This window comes from Eurosta solidaginis, chromosome 3, assembly GCF_040869045.1.
Source record: "Eurosta solidaginis isolate ZX-2024a chromosome 3, ASM4086904v1, whole genome shotgun sequence".
NCBI lineage: Eukaryota > Metazoa > Arthropoda > Insecta > Diptera > Tephritidae > Eurosta > Eurosta solidaginis.
The window spans coordinates 53,641,150-53,658,541 of NC_090321.1; the positions used below are offsets into that span (position 1 = coordinate 53,641,150).

General features: G+C 39.5%; 1 protein-coding gene across 3 annotated transcripts in view; it reads left to right on the forward strand.

Annotated features, from left to right (window-relative positions):
- Positions 1-17,392, forward strand: part of LOC137243728 (transient-receptor-potential-like protein) — a 292,030-nt gene that overhangs the window by 22,317 nt on the left and 252,321 nt on the right. The gene's annotated exons all lie outside the window — the stretch shown is intronic.

Genomic DNA, 17,392 nt, shown 5'->3' on the forward strand with positions numbered 1-17,392 from the left:
ATCGCTACGACAACAACAACATACGAAATCAAATTTATAAAGGGAAAAAAATACAGAAGCCGTCGGTAGAAGTCTTCGAAGGTGAGGAAATCTTCTGGCAGACGTTTTCTAGAGAATGGCCAAAGCGATTCTTTTGCATGCGGTTCAAGCAGCTCACTATTTTCGTTAACTTTTGGCCAAGTATACATTGAGTCGCCATCAACAAAACGCCTGGGACAAAAATACAACCCTTTACTGATAACGAACTATGCAAGAAATATTGAAGGACTATAATTTGAGGGCATGCTCCTCGAACGTTTGCTCCCTTAATGGGATTGGTGCAGATTCCCATCTCGTTGACGTCTTCGAGCAGGCAAAAGCTGACATCACCGTCACCGAAGAAATGCGTTGGACGAAGCAAGGAAGGAAGAAGATTAAAAATGGTGACAACTACTGGAGCGGCCACACAAACAAGCGCAGTTTCGGCGCAGGGATTGTGGTGGGAGTGAAACTTTGTCGCCAAACACTGACGTTCCCTCCTGTTGACGAACCTCCCGCGGCTATCTGAATAAAAGCGCAAATGTTTAATGCATCAGTTATTTATGCTCATGCACCAATAGAGAAGAAAACTATGAAGTGAATTGAGCCTTTATGAATGCTAAGAACGTATATTCAAGCGCGTTGGTCGGCTTCATGCACCACTCAACATGGAGGCTCCAGTGTTTTAGATGTGCGCACGAAACGATAACCTAAAATCGACTCTAATTACTATCACGTCGTAGCTTAAATACGTGCCCGCCTCTGCGCAGCTGAAAGAAAGGAAAGACCTCGAGAGAGAACAATTCAACCCAACGGAGTGAAGATGCAGTTTGAATAAAGCTCTACAGCATATCGTAACGCAGCCGAGGACAAAATTGGTTACTGTTGACCACCAAAAACAACTGGTGGGTTAGAGGATTAGAATAAACCCGCGGTAGGTATGTATGTCTTTAGAGGTGACTAAAATACCAAATGGCGCTGCGGCGGCGAGGAGTTGATAAGGCGCGTGCATAAATCAGCCTCTTTGAAAAATATGTTCGAAAAAGTGCACGCCTGACGATTGGAATCTAATCTTCTTTGCCAAGTCCTGCAAACTGTACCAACTATCGGGGAGTCGGCCTTCTTAGTATCGAATATAACGTCCTGTCAAGCAAATTGTCCAAGTTGGCTAACTATTAAAGCCAACCGTGAATCGGCTGATTGGAGCTTATAAGTGATGCTTCATAGCTGATAAATCTACCAACAATTAGATCTTCACAACGCGCCAAATCTTGGAAATATCTGCCTTCGAGAGCACGAAAAGGAGCTGGCTATACGCCGCTATGGCTGAATTTGGTTGTGTATTGGCTTCTTAACAAAGTTTTGTGTCGGTGTAATATTTATACCTACACTTTTGCACTAAAACGTCTACTTATTTGCTTATTGATATGTAAACTTATTATTTTTTAAACTGTTATTGTCATTGTTCTTTCTCTCTTTATGTTCGCGTTCTTTGTACTGGTTAGCTTTATTGTGCCGCGCCACTTACTTGGCTCCCTCTGACTTATAGCAACGAAATATTTTTCTTGTTTGAGGGCATTGACGACAGGCAATTTACTTGTGTCAGAACAACAACAATGCCAAACAACAAAAAAAGTTATTTAAAAACTTAACAAAGGAATGATTTTACAAACCCAATGGAGGGCTGCTTGAGTGTGATATTTTTCCGGCGCAGATCATTGTGCGAATTTCAAAAATATATGCGTATTTAAAAGGAATTATTGTTCGTAATTCTGGTTGGGATTTTCGTTAGATTAGAAAAGGTTGAACTGGCCGGTCCTTGCAGACTTCACATAGACTGAATAAGTCCATAATGTAACCAACCAAAAGTTTGTTCAGTATCCAAACTCATAAAACCTTACCTTGGCAAACACAAGAAGCTCTCTGGTACCAAGCCACGCCTTTTTGTTTTTTCGATCAACTACGGTGCTCATCTTCTTTCAATCTCCCGCAATCTAATTGGGATGTATAAGGAGCACGCTTCAAGGGATCTTGTTGTTTTAGCTAGCTCATCCGCTTTTTAATTTCCATCTATTCCCATGTGCCAAGGGACGCAATATTGACGTATATTTCTCACTAAACTGGCTCCATCCAGGAATTTCTTAAACTCCAACATACTTTTCAATGTTGTGCTATGCGATATTATTGCCTTAATGCTGCTTGGCTGTCAATATGAAAGTTAGCGCGTCTGCAGTTTATGCCATTTTCTGACAGTAGTAACACAAGTACTACCGCCACACTTTCCTGCACCCTTGCACCAACCATCCACCTCTAATTTGGCTCCAAGAGTCTTTTCGACGCGTAGGTACAGAACTATGTAGTCTGTTTGTATAGTAATTGATAACGCTATACCACTATGAACATATGGTCTGCGTTCAAACTGGTCCGTAGCACTGAAAGTGGCATACCGTGCAGCCGTCAAGGTTGCTTTCAGGGCTGTCGTAAAGCTGAGCATTGATAGCATGTATGTATACCCTTTTTAATTTTTTGAGATACGCTCTTCTTGGTTTGGCTGTACATCAAACAAGTACTCCACAGTATAGGATAAGCTTTACAATCGCTGAAAATACCTAATCAGAGAGCGAGCCCGTAGACTCCACGTATACTCCATAAAGTGTGGTCGATGCTTTCTTCCACCACTTTGAGCTTTCACGACTACTTATGGTCTAGAAAGATTCCTAGCAATTTTGTGGATATATAGTCCGCATTGGCAGTCAAAACAAAGGGCCCAATACTTTAAATACTTAGCTTATTACTGGAAGTAGAGCTTACGATTTCTTCTCGAACACAAACGAGATTTTCGAGACCCGAGATATGGAGAACTCAACTTCTCGCGAGATTCTCGTAACTCGAAATACTCGTAAATCTCTCGAGCTTTTCGACATGCAGTTATTCGCTGTATGGACAGTATTTATAAAGTTTTTTTCCTTTTGGTTTTTTTGTTGATTATATTGCTTTCCAATGATGCTTCACTCAAAGCATATTTATTTATATAATTTGGTTCAAAATATTTTTTTTTTTACGAGAATTCGAGAACTCGGCTTCTCGCGAGATTCCTGAATAATAATAATAACTAGTATCGCCTGTGGTCGAAATTCGACCAACTTGTTTTTTTTTTTTTCAAAAATTTTTTAAGGATTTTGGCACAGACCAATATAGATAAGTGGCAACAATGGGAAACAGTATTTTATTTGAACTGAAAATGAGTGAGACAGTAGTTCTTCCACCGTTTGGCGCGTACGAATATGTACATATGTAGAGATGAAACATTTTAGCAACGCGACAGTGAAGCTTTTGGAATTTCGAATTCAGGGGGTTTGTGAACATAATGGGTCCTACAGATGGCAATTTCGATATTTGCACAGATTTTCGAATTTACAGAAAACTTTTTCTATTAATTATAAACAAATGGAGTAATATTTGTTAACAAAAATAGGCCTATTCATATAACTTGTATATGATTTTACGTAAGCTAACTATGCGAAACAGTGCGTCAATTGATTGTATGGAAATTTTGTTAGCGTATTAATATATAGACACTCTACGGGTTAATACCCTCCAAAGCCCGCCCGACCGGCGCGAGGCGTGACGCACGTATTTGTTTTTGTTTTTGCCGAGTTGTTGACAGGCGGAGGTTTGTTAAGCGTCGAGATCTAAAACTGCTCAGCTACAGAATAAAAATCATCAGGTGAGTACTATACATAACAGTTACAAATTACATAAGTTAGAAATTATACTTATACATACTACATTGTTAACCATAGGACTTATACCCAAGTACAGGTTTGGCCAGTAGCTATTTTGGAGTGATGTAGCTCCTAAAACACTAAAGATATTGAAATGGAAAGAGAAAGAGAAAGAATTTTTTGATCTAGGAAAACGAAGTAAATCTACGTCGATTGGTGTCTTATTTGTCATGCTAGGTCCATGTATTGATGAGATATAAGCTTTTAAAGTTGACACCTACGACTTCTTATACCCGGGTGCAGGTGTGGCCAGTAGCTTTTTTTCTCGTTTTTTCTCATTTTTTGAAGGAAAAAAAAAATTTATTTATTATTTTCTTTATAAAATATTATTTTATTGATTATTTCTTATAACTAAATATGCAAAAAAATTTAAATTATTCAATTGTCTTCATTATTTTCACAAATATTACATGTAAATGTATATGAAAAATGCTGTATGCATATTGGGCGCTGACATATTCTGCACATGTTACGCGTTCGTCTTCTGTGTTGGTCATGGATGTAGCAGAGAAAACAGCTTCCAACCTGCTGTTTCTTTGGTTTTGCACTAGCAGCTGCAGATGTTGATGGCCTATTGTCAGCACTTCCTTGCAAGGCCGTACTTATGAAACTCGCAACTGAAGTTCCGCATCACTTGCTGATTCACCGACCGCTCTTCAATTATGCGCATAGACAGTCCCTTGGCGAGCTGGCGAAGAAATCTCTTACGCTTCGCATTGGTGCATCTGATGTTGGGATTATTCTCATAATATATGATGTACGCTGCCAATGCCGTCAAATCAATCATATTGAAGAATAGGGACAACAACCAACGCTTTGTCATCCTTTGGCAAGTATATTCTCCAAGCAATTGGTCCATCACGTCCACTCCTCCTTTTGTCTTGTTATAAAACTCGATCATTTCTGGTTTGCCGCTTTCGCCAATGTGATCATCGCCATGCATTGATGATAGTAATATAACTGCCTCGGCACATAGGAGCAAATGGATATGTTGGGCCCAAAACCGAATGTAGTTGACCTCTCTGCACGATCTTTCTGTGCCAACATCTCCTTTGGTATGTAGGGCTTATTTTTCCGCAGAGTTTCAACTGCCGTCAAATTCAAGGATGACAAGCTTTCCAGTAGATTTAGGGATGTAAAAAAATTGTCCATCGTTATATTTCGGCCGGTTCCATGAAAGCGGCTTACTAAATCCTTGACCACGCGTTCACCCTGGTTAGTTTTCCGTCCCGTAGGTGCTTGGCCAGTATATATTTGTCCATGCAGTGGATATGCGTTTTTGCCATCACATACCCACCACACTTTGATGCCATATTTTGCCGGTTTCGATGGGATGTATTGCGTGAAACGGGTGGGGCCACGATATGGAAAGAGCTGCTCGTCTACCGTTAGATATTCACTTGGCTAATATGACTGCTCAAAGTTGTAGTTCATCATGGTCCACAGCTCGGATATTGGTGCAGCTTTGTCAGTTACCAAACGTTGTGCCCGTGTGTTGCCATCGTCAAACCTTATAAACCGTAGTATGGCCTGAAAGCGGTTAATGCCCATTGACGCACGATATAATGGACAATTTTCCACCGACCACAAGTCCGGCGCACATTCGGCATTGCTGCGGTTAGCGCCAGTCATAACAAGCACTCCAATGAACGCATATATTTCGCTCAAAGTAACCTTCTTCCATGTTTTTGGTTCCGCCTCTGGATGTTTTGCGTTTAATTCCGCATATGTAGCTTCTGCTTTTTTGTTGGTGTAGCGTACTATAATACTCACCATTTCCGGAGTCAAAAAACTTTTATATATATTGTCTATTGACATCATAGTAGTTGATCTTGCGGGCCCACTTCGCTGTCGCAAAATATTTTGTTGCCTAGTTTGGCGTGCAAGTCGTGGCTGAGAGCTACATATGGTACTATCACGTGCTACGAATTCAGCTGCACGCAAATTAATCTCCTCAGAATCATCTGCAGCATCGAATTCATTGTCAGATTCTTCGTAATCAGCCTCATCTACCTGGGCATTGTCAATTGTGTAATCAGGGTCTTCTACATCCTTCTACTTGTTCGCTTTCATCCCCTTCAGGGTCGGAAAATAATTCATCATCTGAGATTTCGTCAAACAGGTTTTGTATGTACTGCCCTTTTTCAGCGTCAGATAATCTATATAAAAATAATTAATTTTTATTCCATTTATGAAATTATATTTGAGTTATTTGTATTTACCTCATATATTGATTCGAAGACAAATATTCCATGTTCCTTCTGCTATCCATGTTGTAATATTTTAAATTTTTTCTGACTTGTTATTTTCACAAATATAAATCAACTTCACACCTCAAAAGAACGCTTTACAATGAATATAAACTCGCAAAACTGCCGTTTATATAGCTGCAACCCTTAAGTTTCTGGAAGCATTTCTTACCTGCCAGGTAGCTGGATTATATCAAGCGTTGTTTGTCAGCAAATTCTAGCAAGGGTACAATATAATGTCTTTTTCTAAATAATTAAGAGTGCGCGAAAAAGTTGTATTCTAAAAATTCTTATTTTTTGAATTTATACAAAAAATTCTCTGGAAATAGGCATTAACTTGTTGTTTTCAGATATCAAAACGAAACATTTTTATACACAGCTGAGCTTAGCTCACAGAGAGTATTAATTTTGTTCGCATAACGGTACCCCGTAACGGTATAAACTAATCGAGATGGGTATAGACTTCTATATATCAAAATGATTTGGGCGAAAAAAGAAATTCATTTAGCCATGTCCGTCCGTCCGTCTGTCTGTTCGTGAAAACGATAACTTGAATAAATTTTGAGGTATCTTAATGAAATTTGGTATGTAAGTTTCTGGGCACTCATCTCAGATCGCTATTTAAAATGAACGAAATCGGACTATAACCACACCCACTTTGTCGATATCGAAAATTTCGAAAAATCGAAAAAGTGTGATAATTCATTACCAAAGACGGATAAAGCGATGAAACTTGGCAGGTCGGTTGACCTTATTAAGCAGAATAGAAAATTAGTAAAATTTGGACAATGGGCATGGCACTGCTCACTTTTAATACGAGTTGATTTTAAAGTTTTGCAAGCTGTAATTTGGCAGGCGTTGAAGATATCATGATGATATTTGGCAGGATCGTTACTCCGATTACTATATGTTTTCTAAATAAAAATTAACAAAATCGGATGACGAACACACCCAATTAAACACAAAATTTTCAAAGTCAAACAGTATATAAGTAAACTATGTCAAGATTAAACTCCAGTAATGATATGTTGCAACAAAATACAAAAATAAAAAAAAATTTTAAAATGGGCGTTGCTCCTCTCTTTTTCATTTAATTTGTCTAGAATACTTTTAATGTCATAAGTCGAACAAAAATTAGCCAATCCTTGTGAAATTTGGTAGAGGCTTAGACTCTAGGACGATAACTGTTTTCTGTGAAAATGGGCGAAATCTGTCAAAGTCACGCCCAGTTTTTATACACAGCCGGCCGTCTGTTTTTCCGCTCGGCCGTTAACACGATAACTTGAGCAAAAAGGATATACCTTTACTAAACTTAGTTCACGTATTTATCTGAACTTACTTTATCTTGGTGTACAAAATGGCCGAAATCCGACTATGATCACGCCCACTTTTTCGATATCGAAAATTACAAAAATGAAAAAAATGCCATAATTCTATACCAAATACGAAAAACGGATGAAACATTGCGATTTGATCGCTTTTTTGATGCAAAATATAACCTTAGAAAAAACTTTGTAAAATGGGTGTGACACCTACCATATTAAAGAAGATAATGAAAAAACTCTGCAGGGCGAAATCAAAAGCCCTTGGAATCATGACAGGAGTACTGTTCGTGGTATTACATATATAAATAAATTTGCGGTACCCGACAGATGATGTTCTGGGTCACCCTTGTCCACATTTGGGTCAATATCTCGAAACCGCCTACACATATACAACTATGGCCCACTCCCTTTTAAAACCCTCATTAATACCTTTAATTTGATACCAATATCATACAAACACATTCTAGAGTCAGCCCTGGTCCACCTTTATGGCGATATCCCGAAAAGGCGTCCACCTATATAACTAAGGACCACTCCCTTTTAAAATACTCATTAACACCTTTCATTTGATACCCATATCGTACAAACGCATTCTAGAGTCACCCCTAGGCCACATTTATGGCGATATCCCGAAGTGGCGTGCACCTATAGAACTATGACTCACTCCCTTTTAAAACACTCTTTAATACCTTCCATTTGATACACATGTTATATAAACACATTCCAGGTTTACCCTAGGTTCATTCTCCTATATGGTATTTTTCCCTTATTTTGTCTCCAAAGCTCCCAGCTGAGTATGTAATGTTAGGTTACACCCGAACTTAGCCTTCCGTATTTCTTTTTGTCTGAATTTTTGTTTTAAAGTTTCCAAAATAACTATAAAATATGTACGTTCTCTCTCTGCTAGGGTAAACTACTCATTCTCAAGCTTTCAACTAACACTTTTAATAGTTAGGAGCTTACATATCTTTGCTTTGTCTTACTACTTTAGCGTCATCATTGTCTATCAAATAAAGTTGGCTACAAGTTTCCTTACACACTTCCTGTTGTCCTGTGTGATTGTCGGTCATCCATTTTTTTTCTTGACCACAAGGCAAGTCGACTCAAACATTTTTTTTAGTTCTTTGTTATTTATAGCGCACTTGCCAGAGTTTTAATTCTTGACCCAGCAATGTTTTGTATTTTCTTATATTCCGTGAACCTCAAATGATGGGCGCTCACTTCCTATTTGTTTCCGTATGTTTTGCTAGAAACCAAAGACAACAAGAAGGCATAGCCTCCTCAACACAATTTCATTGTTTGCCTTTTCTGCTTCTCCACAACGTTCTTCTCTGCAAAGCTTCATCCTTCTTTTCTATATTCCAACCATTTCTTCTCTCCAAAAATTCTACAGTCAAGACAAAAGTTTGCATCGATTTGTTTTTTTGTGTGCCTTTTGCAGGTAGTTCTGTGTTGCTTGTTCTGACATATTCATTTGATTGTTAAACTAGAAACTCCAACTGTGCTAGGTCATCTGTATGCGGACTTCATTCATATATGCAGTTATTACTTACTTACTTACATACAGACGTACTTATTTAATAATGTAGCTGTAATTATTTCGCTGTTTGCTGGACTCACTTCGCATATCCTACTGAGTCATTGTACTCTTAGTACATACAAATTGTTTGCTTTTGGATCGAAGGTTATATGTATGTCAAAAGTTAAATATGTATTGCTTATGTTGTGGAAGGATTCAAGAGTGTATGCTTAGTTATTTGTTGGTGGATTGAGAGTTATAATTGTTCCGAAGTGAAAATTTCGACACAAGCTCAAGACACTTGCGACTTAGGAAACGAACGAATTGCCAACTGCAAGTTTTTATAAACGTTCAAGTCTCCCCTATTTCTATTTCTTCCTTTTCTCCATTCTCATCCTCTGTCGTTCCTACTTGGTTGTCTTCACTTTCTTCTACCTCTTTCTCTTTATATTCTCCTTTCTCTTTCCCATCCTCTTTGATTACCCCTTCACATCCCATTTCCCTTCCTCTCTCTCTTGCTTTCTTTCCTTGCTCTTCCTGTTTCTACTTCTATTCCAATTCCAATTCCTACTCCAATTCCAATTCCGATTTCTTTCCTAATGCAACTCCTATTCCTATTTCTATTCCTATTCCTGTTCCTATTTCTATGACTATTCCTACTCCCATTCCTATTGCTATTCCTATTACTATTTTTATTTTTACTCCTATTCATATTACTCTTCCTACTCCTTTTCTTATTCCTATTTCTTTTCTGTTCCTATTCCTATTATTAGGCCTGTTCGTATTCCTATACCTACTTCTATTCTCATTCCTATTCCTATTTTTATTCCTATTTGTATTCCTGTTCAAATTCGTAGTCCTATTCTTTTTGCTATTCCTATTTCTTTTCTTATTCCTATTCCTTTCCTTTGATTTTCCTATTCCTATTATTATTCCTGTTCCTATACCTATTCTTATTCCTATTTTGTATTCCTATTCCTATTCTTATCCCTCCCAGTCTCTCTCTGTCTCTATATATATTTCTCTCCCCATCTCTCCTATCCCTCCTATTGTGCTCCCTCTCACTACTCCATATTAAACTGTTTAGTCCTTATAATAGTTTCCAAAGACGCTTTTGCACTTGCTGGAGCCCAGATCTTGTTCTGAGGACTGACACCGAAACTTAATAACAAACGAACACTTCGCAGGTCATTTTCTGCAAAACCTACCACCATCCCTGTATGTGTGATATCACAAGTGAGTCATATTGAATGCATGCTGGAGCAATTACTCTCATCTAGCTTTTGGTCTTATCTCTCAGGTTTTCGGTGGCAAAGCCCTGATAACAGAACTGTTTACGACTTATTACTATAGTGAAAACCCTTGATCTAAATAAGGTTTCGTTTTAGGCTGCCTATTCTAGGCACCAAATGACTCGCAGTGAACAGTAAGGTATTTGGACACTTCCATTCAGGTTCAACAAGAAAAGTTTCGTTTGAAAGCGAGTGATATGAATCACGTCCGTTCCAACAAAAATAATATAAGTTTTATGTATAACAGGAATATTATGAGTAGATTAGGTTAGATTTAAAGGGATTTCGCGGGAACTTTCCGCACTTCCACTCGGAGAAATTTATGTCCATTGTGAGTGGCCTCAGTGGGTTCCGGTGGCTGCGAACCAGATTACTTTCTTGGTGGTTTTCAAGAAACCATTTGCTTTCTCTGATGCACCCAAGTAGGAGTTAAACATCTACATTTTCAACCTCTTCCAGACTGTCCAAAAATCAGAAATTTTAGTCACCTTTTTTGCAGTCCTGGACATCGGCAGAGAAAGTGATAAATCGATTCCTCTTTCTGTAATGATACCCGTAAATACTATCACTGCAGATTTGCTTGGCCTGAGGAAGGAAGCGAGTTTCCTTCTATCCAAACGTAGTCGTAAGTACCTTGAAAACTCTCAATCATCGTGGTTGGTGCACAGCGAGTCCGTTGCCTTAATCGCATTTCCTCAATTTGGGCTGGAGCTCAGTATAGGCAGAACTTTATGCGCCTTATAGACGCAAGCGAGGCTCGACACCTCTGCAAGGTATTCGATTTTATCGCGTGGGCCCCTAATACTCTTAAGGTGGCCTAGTTGATGACAAAGATCGTTACATTGATGTCTGGTTCTGCACTATGCTGGAGTAGTCTTATGGCTCTCTCTATTCTCCAACCTCCACATTGTATGTTCCCGGAATTAAGTACAATTGCAAACTGTATGTGTAGATTGTAGTACGTTTACCACTGTTATGGCCTTTCTCCCATTCCTCCCTTCAAAAATTATGTTTAATACTTCCTGAAGTGCACTGCCCACTGCGCCCGACATATCCAAGCATGTTGGCTTTTGCACCTTCCCAACCTTATGTTGATTGCCCTTTTTGTCCAGCACCTTCCACCAGACAAGCGCTCCATGCGTTAGTATCACTCGAATCACTATATTGTACATGGCGTGAACTATTTGCGTTGACAGTCTTCAGTCTTTTCCGAAAGCCCTTTTGTAGGTGCAGTTGTCAGAGCTTTTTTGGATCTTACCTCATAGTTCTTTTTTCAGCTTGATTAACATTATGAGTCACCTTGGCAGTGTATGATTAGGAGTAGGTTATTTTTTAACTTTGCATTAAGAAAGGATATGAAACGTTGCATCTAAAGCTTCCAGTGTTTCAGCTGGTTGGAATTGCATAAATTCTTTCACCTATTCTACATCTGCGGGGTGCGTCTATCATGTTAAGCACCAAATCAATAATTTGTATTTATGGGGGCACTAACGGGCATTGCCTTATAGGTAGGCATGCAGAAAGGTTAGGAGCGTCTTATCGTCGATGCTGCAGGAGCTTTAAAGAGGATGAGGAGGAGCAAATGGTGGTTCACCTCGTCCGCAACTGGGTACTCCATTTCTAGATAATCTGAGCTAGGTTGTAGAGCATGACGTCAATGCCCCAGTAGCTGTCATCAGGTCCTCGAAATGGTTCGAAGAGGAAATATAGTGATGATTTTTGTGGTATCATAACGGGCCTTATATCACTGGCCTAAGTTTGCAATCGGGCAGCCACTCCTACCTAACCTATTCCGAAAAACGTCTCGCTGGGGCTACTCGCTGTGCTCTTAATTCCTTGTAAGGGTTTTTATGATTCTATGATTCTTAATTGGCCACCGTGGTGTGATGGTAACGTGCTCCGCCTACCATACCGTATGCCCTGGGTTCAAACCCCGGGCAAAGCAACATCAAAATTTTAGAAATAATGTTTTTCAATTAGAAGACACTTTTTCTAAGCGGGGTCGCCCCTAGGCAGTGTCTGGCAAGCGCTCCGAGTATATTTATGCCATGAAAAGCTCTCAGTGAAAACTCATCTGCCTTGCAGATGCCGTTCGGAGTCGGTATAAAACAGGTAGGTCCCATCCGGCCAATTTGTAGGGAAAATCAAGAGGAGCACGATGCAAATTGGAAGAGAAGCTCGGCCTTAGATCCCTTCGGAGGTTATCGCGCCTTACATATATTATTTTTTTAATTGCCAATATGTTCGTAATTAATCAAAATACATACAAGGTTACACCTACAATCACATTATGTTTATGTGTCTATGTATATCTTCGCACCCACAAGTTGTGCTTTTGTATTCCGGCACCATTATTTATCTATTTGTTGTTGCTTCAATTGTACGCATGTCAACCATGTGTTGCTTCTGACAGCTACAACTCCGGTCGTTTGCGTGTCAAAAGTTGTCATACACTTACATATATCCTTTGGTTGGCTAGTTTAATGCAACAACAAATAGTGGTAGTGGAAATAATTTATTATTTGGTTTTGATGAACTTTAAACGAAAGCTTCAACTTTTTTATGAAACTTTTTGTGAAGGACTTTTTTGTCCCCATAAATTTTCTAAAAACAATTTAGAACTTTATATTAGTAAGTACAATACCAATTGTAAATTTAACTGCGGTGCGACTCCAGAAACTCTCTCTAGAGTTCACAGAAATGTAATGGTAATCCGAAAGACACTTAGAGACTTGTAAGTTCTGACCTAAGACTCACATTAAGAACTCCCATATAATGGGAGGCTTGCCAATCATAAGTAGAAGAGAAAAAAGCCTAGCAAAAAAAAGCTTACTTTTCCAACCGCATGCAATGAGCTTTGTCTACTTTCAGACCATCCAAGTCACAGCATCGGATAGGGTTTATCTCTGTCTGTTGCTGCATAGAATAAACAATAGAGCCCTAGCCTTATCCAACCTTTATAAGGCATATCTATTGCTCGGCTACATTCCAAAGAGTTGGAAAGTGTTTGAATTAGTATTCGTACCAAATCCAAGAAAACCCGAGCTATTTCTCTCCTCGTATAGACCAAATAGCCATAGTTTGTTTCTTCTAAACGGTATAGAGAAAATTTTGGATCATCATATTAGGGAGATCAGCTCTGTGTAGGAATCAATTTGCCTAATAGTCAGGAAAATCCGCTGAGACGGTCATTCATAGCGTCACAGAAAAAAATGAAAAGGCTTTAAAGTTTTTTATTGACACGTGGGTGGCTTTTGGTAACGTGACACATCAAGCTATCGAAAAAATACTATGATTGGCAATCATATGAGCCCAATGATCGGCCGCTGGTTGCTAAGGGGAACAAAAACTAGTTTTGAATTGGTGGAGACAACTGACTCCATTGCGGCCATCAGAGGATGCCTTCAAGGGAATCATAGTCGTAGATAACCTCCTTCAGCTACTTAAATCCATTGGATTTGATAAACAATTGTATAGAGATAAATTAGTATGTAAAAAGCCCTGCAAGTCATAGAAAGTTGGTGTGAAACGAAAGGCTTATCTATCAATCCTTACAAAACTTTCCTTGTGTCTTTTACCCGGAAAGGAAAACTGTCTATGTTAGAACATACTGGGTGGCACCAAAATCCGATTTTTAATGGAAGAAAAATACCTAGGGGGTTACATTGGACAGAGCTCTCAACTGGAATGCTCATCTGAATGCTATATTAAACAAAACAACATGAGCTTCCTTCGCCTGCTTTCGACTCAATCGAAAAACATGCAGTTATTTCCCAACACATTTGGTTTGTTGGTAGCTGTGCTGCCCGGCTATGGTAAGTAGCGCTCTAGGAGCCATTTTGATGCACTTAGTCCTGGAACCAATTATATTATGGCTGATGTACCCTGCGTATTGTTTTACTCAAACCACTTGGTTAAAACAATAAACCTACTGATGTCCTTGATGGGGCAATTTTACACCGTCGGGAAACACATAGTTGCCTATAGGTCAGGACCGAAAGTTTGCGGGGGCTAGGCACTCACAGAGGAAGTGAGTAACCGATTCCTCGGCACCCTCCTGTCTACAGCTCCTACACCTCTCATTGTGGGGATACCCATTCTACTCGCGTGCGGGCCAAACGGCCAGTGCCCTGTAATAATCGCCGTTATTCTGTATATTTCCTGCCTAGACCTATTTAGTAGATCATCGGTTCTTTTCTGGTTGTACTCTGGCCAGATTGTTTGGTGAGTAGTCGCTGTTTGGTGATTCTACAGGTGCCCGTAGAGTACCAATGACGGATTGCTATTTTCCTAAGATAGGAGAGAATATCTCTTTTAATTGATGCGAGTGGTCGATGAACCGCGACTGCTTCCATGATGTCTAATAATGCTCCTGCCTTTGCTATTTCATCCACTTTTTCGTTGCTGTCAATGCTCCTGTGGCCGGGTGCCCAGCTGAGTGTGATAGCTGCCTGGTTAGCTGCTTCAAGTAGCACCCTCTTACAGTTATCGACGGCTTTTGAGGATGTGTACGGTGATTCTAGCCCTTTTAGCGCCGCTTCACTGTCGGGGTATATGAATGCCTCACCGTCTATCCGGTTCTGCAGCAGAAAGATGCAGGCCCTCTCTATTCCTTGCAGCCCTGCTTGGAAGATGCTAGCTGTGTTTGGAAGGCGGATGGGGATTGCGACCTATAATTGGTTGGAGAAGACACCTGCGCCGACGCCGCAGTCCATTTTGGATCCGTCAGAGTGAGGTGACCCTATCCCTGCCAACTTTCTCGGCCGACCAATCAGTTCTCGAGGGTATCTGCACCATGTAATTTCTGTCGAAGATCCATTTACTGCACATTTAATTTTGTTTTGAAGCTACTGGTCACATATGCGTCCTTAGTTTGCATCGACTAATTTGTGATAGCATAACTGATGCGATGAAAATGTCCCCTGCTGCCGCCTTAGTGCTTTTGTGGGAATACCTCCCTTCCTTATTCTAAAAAGGAAACAGGAAACACTCGCTGACAGCACTTTAAAATATAACTGAGCTAAAGAGTGCTAATATTAAAGGTCATATTAAGGTAACAAGATAATAAATACGAAATTTCGTATTGCAACTACGTAATCCAATGGCCCTCCACTTATCCTGACTCAGAAGTCTGGTCACAATTAATCTTACACAATTGCTTCTAAACTAGTGTGTGAAACATTAAATTCCTAAATGATTTGGATAAAGTTGGTTTTGTTAGGACGGATTCCCGGAAAGTAGAGACATAAATGTAATGAACAGGCATACTACCTAGCCAAGCAGGTTGGTTATGCAAACTTTTATGGTAGAGCCTTTCTGTCGACTTACAATGGAACACCCTTGGAAAGCCATAAGTAAATTCGAAACAAAGCAGTTCAGACGTCACTTAGGCATTTTACTTAATTACAACTTTTATACTGCGTTTTCTCCGAATTTAAACTACTTTTCGACTACCCCTTCACTTCCGTTTTTTAAAAACTTCATTTTTTTCTTACATTAAAAAAAAAAAATAAATTTAAGGCGCGATAACCTCCGAAGAGATCTAAGGCCGAGCTTCTCTTCCAATTTGCGTCGTGCTCCTCTTGATTTTCCCTACAAATTGACCGGACGGGACCTACATGTTTTATGCCGACTCCGAACGGCATCTGCAAGGCAGATGAGTTTTCACTGAGAGCTTTTCATGGCAGAAATACACCCGGAGCGCTTGCCAAACACTGCCGAGGGGCGACCCCGCTTAGAAAAATTTTCTTCTAATTGAAAAACCTTATTTCTAAAATTTTGATGTTGCTTTGCCCGGGAGTTGAACCCAGGGCATACCGTGTGATAGGCGGAGCACGCTACCATCACACCACGGCAAAACTTTCAATTGCTTCCACTTCTACAGCTCCCTCTCTCTCTACCTCTACTTTTTTCTTTCACTGACATTTTTTCTTCCTCTCGTTATCTCCATTACTCCACTTTCCTTTCCTCTCCCTCTTCCTATATCTTTCCATGCGCTGCCCCTCTCTTCGTCCCTAACCACAACCTTGCCAAAATCTAACGATTTACAAAACTTGAAGCAGACATCACTATGAATAAGGTTTTTTGAAATAGGTGTATCCCTGGAACACTGCTCAGAAGAAAAAGTGTGCTAAATATATTCCAAGGCTAAAAGCTTTCGATGTATTAAGTTTCAAGAAAATCGTGACACTTTCGATTTTGTATAATAGGTTCGGTACTGATCCTCTTCCGAATCAAACAAACCGACTAATTTGTGAACCTTGACAATTTCAAATGCCCCTGCACATACGCAAGAAATTTCATCAACATCGGTCCAGTTGTTTAGAAGGGGTTTACTGATTTACACACGCACACAAGAAATATATTTTTATATAAAGACTATCAAACCCTCCTTTTTTGTGTAGTACATAAAACTCGGATAGCTCTCCATCTCCTTTCCCCTACTCTTTTTAATAGTTCTCTTGCTTTTACTTATGCTCGAGGTTCCCATTCTTCTTCCTCCTATACCTTTTCTAAGCCTTCTGTCTTGTTCACGCCCACCTTGTTTGGTCTTCACTTCCCATTCCCATATTTATTTTCTGCCGTTCCCTTTTTTCTCACTTTCTCTATCAGCCCAATTCTAAACGAAAATTCCGTGCGAGTTTTTTCCCTTCTCCCATTCTTCGTATTCTAAATAAAAATTCCTTGTGAGTTTTTTCACTTCTCCCTTTCCTCCTATTCTGAACAATGTTCGAAAAAGCGTAAACCGGTTATGGGAGAAAAGTAGGTATTATTAATGTGAGGGAGAGGGAGATTTCTCTGCCATTTCATAGGAGTTTTTTCACTAGTTAAATTAAAGGGCATATATCAAAATAGTTAAAGGAAATTGGTTATTTTAAGAAAGAACACTTATTTGTACAAATTTGTGCTAAAATATATATTTACATTCTACCACAATATTCTCACTGTTAATACAACAACAACTACAACCACGATATTCTTTATTTTAAGTCGAAAAGTATATCATAAGCAACGGTAGAGCTCTTGGTATACATATTTGATGCAGCCATCCAGAAATTGTGCAAGGATTTTTTAATAAGGCTTAAATAGATTTTGGCATATGACGAAGGACGAATTCAACTCAACTTGGCCGCCAGAAAATTGCTTTGCTGAATGTAAGCAGGCAACTCTGGCAGATTTGTGTTATGCGGCCGTCTTCTTCTTA